Here is a 14,977-nt window from a genome sequence, read left to right on the forward strand (position 1 = left end):
GATTAACTGTTAATGTGAAAAAAGTATTTCTTATCCAGTTACTCGGGTAATTGATGGTATTGTAACCTTAGTTATGGCACGTATTTATTTTTGGTCACATTTAATTTGTGTGGTTTAGAATATAAATTTGTGTTGCATATTAAGTTTGGAAATATTCATGATTTTACCTAATTGAGTTTATTATATAATTAATTATCATTTGCCTCATCTTATAATTGTATGTGTAACATTTAAGTTAGTTATTATTGAACCTTGTGACAGGTAATTTTAGTTCCTACCTTGTGCTGTTTACGGTGGGACTGTTTTTGGTGCAACATTGGGTTTTTCCCGTGTGGTGTGCGTCGGAGTGACGACAGAGTAAAGAGTTGAGTTCACACTGTCCTGCCGAGTTGGTGTTTATTATAGAAGATCATTTTTAAGATCAATTGTAACCCGCCATACACCCACCGCCCGAGAAGGAGAGAGACCGGAGAACGCTACCTCAACCAGAAACCAGGGTTACAGACTGGCGGCAGCGGTGTTTTCCTTCATCTTCGTATTAATTAGCCAAGGCAGTCAGCTAGCTTACGCCGAGTCGGACCTGTCGGGAACCGCTGCAAGATACACAGACAATCTGTGATCTTTTTTTTTCTTTCACCATCCTGCATGGTACAATTTTATGGACACTATCTATACTGCAGATTGACACTGAGAGTTTTTTCCGCCGGGCCGTTTTAGTTGGACAGTGTTAAAGATATGTCGCTGCAGTCATTAACAGACCACGTTGAGGACAACGAGCCCTTCCCTGATGATGACAGCGTGCGCAGCAATACTCAGCGAGACTCAAAGACTGTGGTTCATTACAGAGTGGATCTTCCCCCATATTTCCATGGCGATGGTAAGGACAAAGAAAGTTTTTCGTTATGGAAAACCAGATTGGAGCTTGCTGTTAAAGCATGTGCAGATGGACACAAGTTAGATATTGCCACCATACTTCCCACACGTCTAAGTGGAGACGCACTGGCATACTGGCTTTCTTTATCACCAGATGTGCAGCGTGATTATGAGAAATGTGCAGCTAAGCTAAATGAAGTTTTTGGCAGAAAAGAATTCCTGTTACACTTCCAGACTTTTGTGAATGCTCGACAGCGCTTGCCTAAAGAACCTTTAGAGGTGTATGCTGCAGAAATTACAAGGCTGGTGCTAGAGGCATTCCCTGATTATGGTGAGTCAGCTATTGCAATGGAACGATTTAGAAGGTTTGTTGCTGGTTTGGATCCAGTGCTTCAAGCCAAATGTCATGAGCATGGTGCAGCTACATTGGAAAAAGCTTTGGAAGTTGCATGTAAATGGGAGCGTGCACAGGAAGCTTTAAAGCTTATTCCCCCACCTGCAACTGCACTTTATGCTATTCCTCCTACCCCTCGAGATGAGCCATATTCAGCTATGGTGTCCACCAAACATGGAAACTCGCACTCAGATTCATCTGCTGGACTAATTGATGCTGTTAAGCAGCTCTCACAAGATGTTCATGCACTCAGGCTCGAAGTTTCTCAGCTAGGACAACTTTATAACTACCCTTCCAGACGACATGGTTCCCAAACTGGGGCCCCCAACCACAAGTATGGTCACCCAGAGGAACAAAGAGGTGAGCGTGGCCGAGAACGGTATCGTCGCTCTCCATCTGTCTCTCCTGACCGTAGTCTTTTCTCAGCCACACCCAGCTATCACAGATCTATCAGATCACACAGTGACTGTCCCTATCCTAGATACTCTTCTGACAAACGTGACAGACATTATTCACCTAGTCCCCCGCCTTTTTCACCTCACCGACGTGACTACCATTCCTCCCACAGTCAGGAACATTTCAAGCAGTACAGACCAGATAGACATTGCTCCCCTGATCACACCAATGCAAGGTGTCCACCCCATAATAACTCTCGCCGGCATCCTTCCCCTTATGATTCAGGTGGCCCCAGGAGTGACTCACACTCAACTCACTTTGTTAGAGAAAGACACCAACAACACAGGGAAGGAAGGCAGCACGTGAGCTTTCATGAAGACCCTTCCTACCAGGGAAAAGAGTGGTAGCAGATGCTGAGGGCCAAGTGTCTGCTGCTACCAATACTGAGGCCCCTCAACAGGTGCTGCAACCAGCTACTAAAACTCCCACACGCTATGTGATTGCAGTCATTGAGAACATTGCCACTAAAGTCTATTTAGATACAGGGTCAGACATATCACTCATTAGTGAAGATTTTAGAATGTCTATCCCCTCTCTGAGAACAAAAGTGATTCAACGCTCTGAACTTTTCCCTAGGTCAGTAACTGGTGAATATTTGGACAATTTAGGCACACTTCCTATCACCATCAGATTAGGCAATGAGGTATTTAGTCACACAGTGCAAGTGGTCAGAAATATCACACAGCCAGTGATCCTAGGCTGGGACTTTATGCTCTCTCATCACGCAGTTTTGGACGTGAGAGAAAAGATTTTCAAAGTAGGGAATCGTGCTAGTGCTCCCCTCTTGTGCACTACTGAGACTGCTCCTCTGAGCTGCTGTGCTGTTACCTTGTCTCCAGTAGTAGTTCCTGCTATGTCACAGATGACTGTTTTAGCCAAGGTTCAGCCAACTATTGGTGTTTCTGATTTTGAAGCTGAATACACAGGTATCTTAGAGCCCGGTCCACCCAGTTTTCAAGGTCTTTTAGCAGCACGTACGCTTGCACCTGTACAAGCAGGATTGACCTATGTCAGAGTAATGAATCCGACTAATGCGGACCTTCAAGTTCCATGTGACACTAGACTTGGTGATTTCCATCCACTTGGCAAAGACAGTGAGGATAACTATAGCATAGTAGAAGGTACTGTAGCTGCAGTTAACACCACGACAGAACCCTCTCCTCAGCAGTCATTACCAGATGTTGATCTCAGTCAGTCAGCACTTTCAGATGACCAAGGTCAGCAGCTAAAGGCTTTGCTGTTGTCATATAGTGATGTTTTTAGCGTTCACGACCAAGATTATGGACGCACAGACATAGTCAGACACAGTATCAGGACAGGTGATACTACACCCATTAAACAAAGGGCCTACAGGACATCACCTAACATCAGAGCAGAAATAGACAGGCAAGTTCAGCAGCTCCTTTCACGTGATATCATTGAGGAAAGTTGTAGCCCCTGGTCTTCCCCTGTCGTTCTCGTGAGGAAAAAAGATGGCAGCTACAGATTCTGTATTGATTACAGGAAGCTAAATGCAGCCACCATTAAACACTCCTACCCCCTGCCACGCCCGGCAGATGCTCTTGACAGCCTGTCAGGTGCTTATTGGTTCAGCACAATGGACCTATCTAGTGGATATTGGCAGGTTGAGCTTGACCCACAGGATAAGGAGAAAACAGCATTCAACACTGGCAGTGCTCTCTACCAGTTCAAGGTCATGCCTATGGGTTTGACTAATGCCCCACCAACCTTTCAAAGACTGATGGAGCTGGTACTCCATGGCCTTCACTGGAAGGAATGCTTGATTTACTTAGATGACGTTCTTGTGTTCAGTCGCTCTTTTGCAGATCACCTACAGAGTCTTGAAGAAGTCTTCAGCCGATTTCGCTCAGCTGGTCTCAAGCTGAAGGCTAGAAAGTGCCAACTTGCCCGAACACAAGTAACTTTCCTTGGACATGTGATCTCCAGTCAAGGACTCCAACCTGATGCAAGGAACCTTGAAAAGGTTCGTGGATGGCCTACACTGAGGACAACTACGGAGGTGAGATCATTCATTGGACTATGTTCCTACTACCGTAGATTTGTCAAAAACTTTTCAGTCATTGCTGCTCCACTTCACACATTGACACACAAAGGAGCAATATTCAACTGGACTATTGAATGTGAGGATGCTTTTCAGTCACTGAAATATGCTCTCACTAACCCACCAATTGTGGCACACCCGATCTTCACACAGCCTTTTTTGCTGTACACAGATGCTTCACAGAATGGAATTGGCTCTGTGCTGGCACAAAGGCAGGACAATAAGGAATGTGTTCTTGCTTATGCAAGCCACACACTCACTCCCTCTGAAAAGAAATGGTCCACCTTTGACCGTGAACTTTGGGCAGTTGTTTGGTCTGTGAGACATTTCAAACACTTCCTCTCTGGTAGTTCATTCACTGTGGTCATGGATCATAAGCCCCTCCTCAGTCTAAAGAAAACTCCAGTGGATAACGATCCTACTGGCAGACGTAGTCGCTGGATACTGGAGCTGGATGTGTATGACTACCACATTCTACACCGAGAAGGTAAACAACATGCCAATGCGGACGCCATGTCCAGGTGTCCTGACACTGAAACGCACAACAAAGCTGTTCAGTGTGTCATTTCAGCCATCAGTGCCACAAAAAGACATACTTCAGAAAACAGAGGCACAGATGACAGTGCGGCCACAGTTAATGCGGAAATTGGCCATACCCTGTCAGTTGACTTAAGTGAGCTACAGAAACAACAACATGCTGATGAGTGTCTCAGTACTGTTACTGCATGGCTGGAATCCACTTCACATAGACCACCTATTGGTCATCTGAAACATTCCTCTCCCATACTAAGAAAGCTCTGGCATGAATTTCCCAAATTAACGATTCGACATGGCATCCTTTGCAGGAAAGTCAAAGCGAGCCCTCACACACCCGCAACCTTTCAAGTTGTCTTGCCATCAACTCTTATCCCCACAGCTTTGGCTGGGTTGCATGGGAATCAATTCAGTGGTCATCTGAGTGCAGAACGCACTCTTCAAAGAGCCAGACGCATTTGCTATTGGCCATACATGGCCCGTGACATCAACAAGTTTTGTGCTGAGTGTTTGCCCTGTCAAACACGAAGCTCTCCCACTCCTCATGAGAGAGCCCCTCTGCAGCCAATCCAAGCAGAGAGACCTTTTCAGAAGCTTGCTGCAGACATTACTGAGCTCCCTGTTACTTCACATGGCAACAGGTACGTCTTAGTGATAATGGACTATTTCACACGTTATGTCAACCTTTTCCCACTGAAGGATCAGCGTGCTACTACAGTGGCAAAATGCATTTTTGAGGACTATATAAGACAACATGGTTTACCAGAGTCGATTTACACTGACCAAGGCAGACAGTTTGAGTCAGACCTCATCAAACATCTTTGCAACTTACTTGGCATTTACAAAACACGCACATCCCCATACCACGCACAGTCAGATGGCATGGGGGAAAGACTGAACAGGACACTGAAAGATCAACTTGCCAAGTACATATCACAATGTGACAGTGAATGGGATATGTATTTGCCACAAGTAGAGCTTGCCTACAATTCAAGTGTTCATTCAAGCACCAGATTTACCCCTTTTTTTCTTGTACATGGACGAGAGCCTAACTTACCCCTTGATGTTATGCTAAACTGTAGTCCTGCAGTGACCTCTTCCACACCAGGTACACCAGCAGCTTATGCTAATCACGTTGCCACACGCTTGTCACATGCCTTCAGAAATGCGGCCCACAACTCTGCTGTAACCAAACAACATCAAAAGATGCAGTATGACAAGAAAGTTGCTTTTCACCCTCATCAGCCAGGTGACCTTGTTCTCCTGGATGATCCTGCACAACGGATGAATAAGCTTGCTCCTTGATGGAAGGGCCCCTTTGTGATTCTACAAAGAATGAGCACAGATGGACAACCCGGTGTTACCTATAAGATCACAAACCCAAGGAACACATGCTCACGGACATGGATTATACACCATAACAGACTGAAAGCTTACAAGGGTACCTTGCCAGTTGCCCCTGGTGACAGACAGGCAGGCCTAAAGCCAACTCATGTGAATCCATCACTTGTCTCATCTCCACCTCTCACTGCTCTGTCAGGAGCCTTGCCATTCCGCCCTCCCACACCTCCGCATGTCCCTTGTAGAGCTGGGACACAGTCCCTACGTGCTCCTCTTCACAGTGCTCCTCTTGACAGTGCTCCACCCTCTCCCAACCCTCCTAGCCCTTCCCCTTCTTCCTTCTCTCTCACCATGTGTCACACTGACTCCACCGGACTCCCTTCATCTACCCACGTCACGTCCCGCAGTGGATGCCAGATAAGACGACCACTCAAATACAGAGATTGTGTCACATAATGGACTGTTGTTCCACAGCCCTTACTGTTTCTATTCTTTGTGTGCTGGGGTTTCGTGTTATAACTGTTTCCATATACCTTACTGCTGTTTTACTAAGCATTATTTTGTGCATTTTTGATTTCACTTTTTGTATGTTGCTGACTTATTTGTTCTGAGGCATATTAGCCTAGTTTCACAAGGCTTCATTTATATTATTTTGTACACATCTTACTGAAATGAGGACATTTCTACTCGAAGCAAGGGAAGACTGTAACCTTAGTTATGGCACGTATTTATTTTTGGTCACATTTAATTTGTGTGGTTTAGAATATAAATTTGTGTTGCATATTAAGTTTGGACCCTAGGTCGCAGGTCGATGATCGATTTTGTAATCGTATCATCAGATCTGCGGCCGTATGTTCTGGACACTCGGGTGAAGAGAGGAGCTGAGCTGTCAACTGATCACCACCTGGTGGTGAGTTGGATCAGGTGGCGGGGGAAGATGCTGGACAGACCTGGCACACCTAAACGTATTGTGAGGGTGCGCTGGGAACGCCTGGCAGAAGCCCCAGTCCGGGAGATCTTCAACTCCCACCTCCGGCAGAACTTCGACAGCATTCCGAGGGAGGCTGAGGACATTGAGTCCGAATGGACCATGTTCCGCACCTCCATTGTTGAGGCGGCTGCTCAGAGCTGTGGCTGCAAGGTGGTTGGTGCCTGGCGTGGTGGTAACCCCCGAACCAGATGGTGGTCACCGGAGGTGAAGGGAGCCATCAAGCTGAAGAAAGAGTCCTATCGGGCTTGGTTAGCCTGTGGGACTCCGGAGGCAGCTGACAGGTATCGACAGGCCAAGCGGAATGCAGCTCGGGTAGTGGCCAAAGCAAAAACTCGGGTGTGGGAGGAGTTCGGTGAGGCTATGGAAAAAGACTTTCGGACGGCATCGAAGCGATTCTGGCAAACCGTCAGGCGACTCAGGAGGGGAAAGCAGTGCTTCACTCACACTGTTTATAGTGCGGGGGGGTGCTGCTGACTTCAACTGAGGCTATAGTCGGACGGTGGAAGGAATACTTCGAGGACCTTCTGAATCCCACTGACACGCCTTCTGTAGTGGAAGCAGAGTCTGGGGATGAGGGGGATGACTTGACCATCACTGGGGGTGAGGTCACTGAGGTAGTTAAACAACTCCTTGGTGGCAGAGCCCCTGGGGTGGACGAGATTCGCCCTGAGTTCCTGAAGGCTCTGGATGTTGTAGGGCTGTCTTGGTTGACACGCCTCTGCAACATCGCGTGGAGATCTGGGGCAGTGCCATTGGATTGGCAGACCGGGGTGGTGGTCCCCATCTTTAAGAAGGGAGACCGGAGGGTGTGCTCCAACTTTCGGGGGATCACACTCCTCAGCCTCCCCGGTAAGGTCTATGCCAGGGTGCTGGAAAGGAGGGTGCGTCCGTTAGTCGAACCTCGGATTCAGGAGGAACAATGCGGTTTTCGTCCTGGTCGTGGAACGCTGGACCAGCTCTTTATCCTCTCAAGGATATTCGAGTGTGCGTGGGAGTTTGCCCAACCAGTCTACATGTGCTTTGTGGACTTGGAGAAGGCATTCGACCGTGTTCCTCGGGGTGTTCTTTGGGAGGTTCTGCGGGAGTATGGGGTGTCTGGCCCATTGTTGCGGGCCATTCAGTCCTTGTACAACCACAGTGAGAGCTTGGTCCGTATAGCCGGTAATAAGTCGGATTTGTTTCCTGTGGGTGTTGGACTCAGTCAGGGCTGCCCTTTGTCACCGATTCTGTTCATAATTTTTATGGACAGAATTTCTAGGCGTAGCCAGGTGGCGGAAGGCTTCTTCCTTGGTGGCCTCAGAGTCACATCTCTGCTTTTTGCAGATGATGCGGTTCTGTTGGCTTCATCACGGGGGGGCCTCCAGCTCGCAGTGGAACGGTTCGCAGCCGAGTGTGAAGCGGCTGGCATGAGAATCAGCACCTCTAAGTCTGAGGCCATGGTCCTCAGCCGGAAAAGGGTGGAGTGCCATCTCCGGCTCAGGAACGAGTTCTTGCCTCAAGTGGAGGAGTTTAAGTATCTCGGGGTCTTGTTCACGAGTGATGGGAGAAGGGAACGGGAGATCGACAGGCGGATCGGGGCTGCTTCTGCAGTGATGCGGACGCTGCACCGGTCCGTCGTGGTGAAGAGGGAGCTTAGCGTAAAAGCGAGGCTCTCGATTTACCGGTCGATCTACGTTCCTACCCTCACCTATGGTCACGAGCTTTGGGTAGTGACCGAAAGAATAAGATCGCGAATACAAGCGGCAGAAATGAGTTTCCTTCGAAGGGTGGCTGGCCTCTCCCTTAGAGATAAGGTGAGGAGTGCGGCCATCCGGGAGGGGCTCGGAGTAGAGCCGCTGCTCCTCCACATCGAAAGGAGCCAGTTGAGGTGGCTCGGGCATCTGATTAGGATGCCTCCTGGCCGCCTCCTGGGTGAGGTGTTCCGGGCATGTCCCACCGGGAGGAGGCCCCGTGGTAGACCCAGGACACGCTGGAGAGATTGTGTATCTCGGCTGGCCTGGGAACGCCTTGGGGTCCCTCCGGATGGGCTGGAGGAGGTGGCTGGGGAGAGGGAAGCCTGGGCTTCTCTGCTTAGGCTTCTGCCCCCGCGACCCGGCCCCGGATAAGCGGAAGAAAATGGATGGATGGATGGATGGATGAAGTTTGGAAATATTCATGATTTTACCTAATTGAGTTTATTATATAATTAATTATCATTTGCCTCATCTTATAATTGTATGTGTAACATTTAAGCTAGTTATTATTGAACCTTGTGACAGGTAATTTTAGTTCCTACCTTGTACTGTTTACGGTGGGACTGTTTTTGGTGCAACATTGGGTTTTTCCCGTGTGGTGTGCGTCGGAGTGACGACAGAGTAAAGAGTTGAGTTCACACTGTCCTGCCGAGTTGGTGTTTATTATAGAAGATCATTTTTAAGATCAATTGTAACCCGCCATATACCCACCGCCCGAGAAGGAGAGAGACCGGAGAACGCTACCTCAACCAGAAACCAGGGTTACAGTATAATTGATTGAATACTCAAATACAAAATTAAGCGATAGTTACAGCCCTACTGAAATTTGCAACATACCATAAGCCAATGTATCACCTTCTCACATAGGAGCAACAGGATTCAGGTGTAAGTAATGTTTATTTATTCAGCGCTTTGCACAGACAAAAAGTCACAAAGTGCTGTGCAATAATTAAAACAGAATATCAAAAAAAAAAACCCCAGATAAAACACCATGTTAAAAAAACATTAACATTACCATTTTAAAAGAATAAAAATAAAGTCAACAGAAAGCCTGGATAAACAGAAAAATTTTCAACTGTTTTTTTAAGACGCCACATAGTCAGCTAAACGGAGTGGTAAACAGTTCCAGAGCTTTGGCACCACTGCCTGAAAAGCTCTGCCCCTCCCTGGTTCTTAGTCTTGTACGTGGGACAACTAAAAGATTTTGATTTTATTGTGTGAGAGACTGTTTACTTATGTAAAATGTATCCAGGCATTTGAAATCAGTTCTTTTTTTTAAGATCGGATTTGTATCGGTATCGGCAGATATCCAAATGTAAAATATCAGTATCGTATCGGACCTAAAAAAGTGTTATTGTGCCATCCCTATTTCAGCCTAGATAGATATAAATAAAATAAAAATTTGCATCCCACAGTTACATCGATCGTCGACAGGCAGATTAAGAATTCAAGAGCATTCTTTATATAAAACATCACCCAACAGAAGTATAAACTGTTCCAGGGTGACCTTCATGTCTAACCTCAGGGTTCTGAAGTCTGTTCCACCTTTCAGGTATATAATAGGAGAAAGCAGTCTTTCCTGTTCTCTATTCAGAGAAAATGCATTCTTGCTACTATGTACACTGTAAAAAAAAAAAAAATACGGTAAAATACTGGCAAGCTGTGGTTGCCGGTACTTAACTGTAAACTGGTCTGCGGTAAATCCTGTAAACAGTTTCACATAAAGTACCTGCAACCACAGCTGCCAGTATTTTACCGTAAACTGGGTTCACGGCAAAATACTGTAAACCGGGTTCACAGTAAAGTACCAGCCACCATGGCTGCCAGTATTTTAATGTAAACTGGGTTCATGGTAAAATACTGGCTGCTATGGTTACCTGTATTTTACTGTATAAAATACGGTGACAATTTAAAACCATTTACGGTAAACAATTCCAGGTACAAATGATATACCTTAAACCTAATTACAGTCACTGATGAAAAACAGAATACAACTATATAACAGTATTTTATTGTAAAAATCAACACTACATTCAGACAGTGGCAGCTGTTGTTGCCAGAACTTCACTGGAAAAAAAATATGGAACAACAGTGGCTAAGACTTTTACAACCAACTGCCCATGGTTAATTACAAAGAAAAGATAAGATAAGATAAGATAAGATAAAACTTTAATGATCCCACGATGGGGAAATTTGCGCATTACAGCAGCTCAGTACAGAAAACTAAAAATAGAATAGAATAAAATAAAATAGAAAAACACTATACACATATACATAAGCACTATATACAGAAAATATATAGTCAATACACACATGTACATATGCACACATATACACACACATCAAAACACTATATACAGATATCAAAATATTATATACATTTGTAGCCGGTAAGGTACACAGCATACACGGTATGCATTATATGGGTGAGTGTAATAAATAAAATGTATCTGGACTGTAAGGATAAAGTGATGGCAGAGGAGGTAAAGTGTCCAAGTGACTCAAGACATTATGAAGTGTTATACAGTCTAACTGCTGTTGGGATGAATGACCTACGAAAGCGCTCCTTCCTGCAGCGAGGATGTTTCAGTCTCTGACTGAAGGAGCTGCTCAGCTCACCCACGGTCTCATGCAGAGGGTGATGGGGGTTGTTCATGATGGATGTCAGCTTTGCTAACATCCTCCTCTCACCCATCACCATCACAGACTCCAGAGGACATCCCAACACAGAGCTAGACCTCCGCACCAGTTTGTCGATCCTGCTCCTGTCCCTTTCGGTGCATCCACCCCCCCAGCAGGCCACTGCATAGAAAAGGGCAGATGCTACCACTGTGTCATAAAAGGTCTTTAACAGAGTCCTGCAGACACCAAAGGACCTCAGTCTCCTCAGCAGGTGGAGTCGACTCTGGCCCTTCTTATACAGGACATCTGTGTTTGTAGTCCAGTCCAACTTGTTATTGAGATGAACACCCAGGTATTTGTAGGAGACCACTATCTCAATATGCTTTCCCTGGATGTTCACCGGTGCTGTAGGGGGTGGCTTCCTCCTGAAGTCTATGATCATCTCCTTCGTCTTGCTGGCGTTGATTTGGAGTGCGTTGTTCTCACACCAGCCGACAAAGTCACTGATGACACCCCTGTATTCCTGGTCGTTCCCATCTGATACACATCCAATGATGGCCGTATCATCTGAGAACTTCTGTACGTGGCAGTGGTCCGAGTTGTACCTGAAGTGTGAGGTGTACAGACTGAACAGAAAGGGTGAGAGGACCGTGCCCTGTGGCGCCCCCGTGCTGCAGACTACCACATCAGACATACAGTCATGGCACCTCACATACTGTGGTCTGTTGGTGAGGTAGTCGATGGTCCATGCCGTCAGCAAAATAACATATAAAGCCCATTGCAAACAAAGACACTATTGAAATATAAATCACTCTTCGCATTTAGACATTCTTTGGGAAAAATATGTAATTGTAGTGTCACCAGTTCTGCTTGAGGACCCCCTATAGTCATCAGGTGTTTGCTGTGGACTGGCAGGATTCTCTATGCGGCCAGAATAACAAAATAAAATAAAGCAGTAATAATAATATAGTTCTTACACAAATGCAAAGTGCATTTTACACCAAAGAAAAAACTAACAATAACATACAAAAGGAAAATATAAAACATTAAAAGTACTACAACAGAGAAATTAAGTGGGCAAAGAGAAGGTTAAATTAATGATAATTAACAGCAGAAATGTCCTTGATCAGACAGTCCAAGAAGCTGACTACTACAGTATGGCTCAACAGCTCAGCAATCATAGATTATTACGAATAATTAAGAAGCAGTTCCCCTATAAACCTTATGCAGGTTTGTGCTGTTTTCCACATCCTGAAACAGATTAGCAGAACACCCAGAACCAAACCTCAATACATGAACCACCCGAAGGCTCACCCTGCAGTGACAGATTACTCAGCCTTTAGTCAGAGTGCCTGCTGATCTGTTTGACTATCTGCCATCACAGTTCACTAGAGATACTCTGAAATATGGGGCATTCCCCTGTACATTCAGCTGTAGGCCTGAGTGAACATCCTCCAAGACAGAATTAGTCCATCTGTGCTAGCTCAGTTGCTAATCTCATATTTTGCTCATATACACCAATTAAAATGCTGAGTATTATCCTGCAATTGCTGATTACCACCATATTGTCATTGCATTGTGGTATTTTTGAGTTAAACAGATTTTCAGTTAGATAACATACATACCCTGAATATAAAATATACACCTTGTCTTTGTGTACATATTAAGTGTCTTTAATGCAAAAGTCACGAAGGTCCTCCTAGAGAAAGAATGCAGTAAATGTCTGCATTAATATTCATTTCCAAACCAACCTGCAACTGTTCAGTAAAACTGCAAAAAATACTGCAACTTTAGTAATGTGGACATGTGATGCTGATCAGAAAGAACACAGGCTGTTTTGACAGAGTTATGAGTTAGCAGTTAGCATAATTACTGAGGTGAACATTTGTCAGAAATGAAAAAAGAATCCAAAATCAAACAAAAAGAAACACCATCAAAAAGAAAACAAGCAAAAAACCCAAACAAAAACAAATTATGGGCAGTACCTGATAACGCTGATGTCGAGTCAAACTGCTGCCATCGCACATCCCTGTGAAGCTGGCAGCATTGCATTCTCCACTGCACTGTGCTGAGGAGAAGGATACATTATTTTGTTGTGTTTAAACATTGTATGGATAGACAGTAGAGAAATCACTGACATAAATGTTTATTAGAAATAAAGCAGTAAAAAGGACAGAACAGAGGTGGTTCTTATAAACAAATGCAGTACTCCCACCACAGCCTGTGGAGCAGTAGTAGGTGGACAAAGCTGCACCAGGAGGCAGCGATCCATTGGTCCCAGCTAAGTCTCAATTAAGGAACAAAAAAATTCGCTTAACCCTCTTAATTGGAGGGGAAGGCAAAATGTCAAAAAGGTAACTTAAAGGGCCAGATTGTGTTATTATTGACATCAGTTTGCGAACCGGAAGTAGGGGGCAGTTTGGGCACCCCTGCATTAGGCACTAGTACCTTGTTCTTGTGGTTTTAATGGCGATGAGCAAACCAGCTTATAGGTGCATTATCGCCATCCACTGGACTGGAGTGTGTGGATCTACCACATACTTTTTTAGTACCTTCTCAGCCGCGGTTCCAGGTGCGCCGAATGTATCGAAAATGTGACATCAACAGACTCCATGCCACTGATTGGCCAGGCAGTGATGTCACTAGATGAGTCATGCAAGTGACTCCTTCACAAGAATCAAACCAGCTGTTTTTGAAACCCACCAGCATGCTGATGTTTTTGTGCTCAGTGCCTGATGACAAACTCCATGGAAAAGAGACAGAATTGACTTCTGTACAGTATTAAGTATTAAACTGCCTTACAGATTGATTACTGACTGACTGAAGGTGTTCTGGGCCACTTTAACCCTGACTGTACATCTGGTAAAAAAAATTTGCCTTAAAATGCTCCTTAACTACAACGTGTCAGCAAATGCACCTAAATAAACAGTTATTTTGATTAAGTTTGCCATGAGGAACACAACATTTCAATGTCTTAAACAACTTCCCCCAAAATTACAGCTGAGCATTTCCTTAGCTGATGTTGGTTAAAGTTAACTCTGGCTTTACATCCATGATGCTGGCTCAGGTCTTCACTGCTGCTAAGAGTATCAATACCGTTAAGGTAACTTACCTTACCGTGGTGACATAACTAGTTGTTGCAAGGTTGGCACAAAACTGGAGTAAACCCAGGGGCAGGATGATGTACCATCGTGTAGTAATGTCGTTTATCCCACAGAGAGGGCAGAAAAGGTGCTAACCGCTGAGTGAAACTGCTCAGTCATGGCTCAGTCTGAAGCAGCTGATTGGAGACTGTCTGTGTCACACATGCATGTATCTCTCTCGGTCTCATTTTATATTAGGAGGTTACTCTGTAATAAGCTGAATATTTTGGGAGCACTCACGAGGTGCATGGAAAAATCTGTATGATGAAATCTAAATCCAGTTATTCGGTTTACAGTTCAGACGCAGTTGATACACACAGAATAAAAAACAATACAATGTTTTGCATTTTCTTTTCTGAAAAAACAAACAAAAAACTGAAACTATTATTCAAAATAGTTCCTGATTAAATTTCAGTCAACCTGGGAAATACATTTAAAAGTACAATTCAGCAATATGTATAATTCAGACAAATTATTTTTATGGTATGATTGTGACATTTTTACAGACATTTTACAGAAAAGAAAGATTTTCACAGTGAAAATGTGTGATTTCAACATATTATAAAATTATTAAGGTTATATCTTGGTTCTTGATTTACGGTGATTAAATGTTTCTGCTACGGAGATGAACCATTTTGGATTTCATGGTCCTTTACTGTTGCCATTTGGGAGTTTTTAACTGTCAATTTTACAGGCTTTTTTTGCAGTGCAGGAAAAAAGATTTTCATAGTGAAAATGTGTGATTTCAACTAGGGATGGCACAATACCACTTTTTTATGTCCAATACCGATAGTTTACATTTGGATATCTGCCGATACGATACAAATC

General features: G+C 44.6%; 1 protein-coding gene across 1 annotated transcript in view; it reads left to right on the top strand.

The window, feature by feature from the left end:
* lamb4 (laminin, beta 4) overlaps positions 1–14,977 on the top strand; it is a 146,301-nt gene that overhangs the window by 56,996 nt on the left and 74,328 nt on the right. The window lies entirely within an intron of this gene.

This window comes from Archocentrus centrarchus, chromosome 6 (genome assembly GCF_007364275.1).
Source record: "Archocentrus centrarchus isolate MPI-CPG fArcCen1 chromosome 6, fArcCen1, whole genome shotgun sequence".
NCBI lineage: Eukaryota > Metazoa > Chordata > Actinopteri > Cichliformes > Cichlidae > Archocentrus > Archocentrus centrarchus.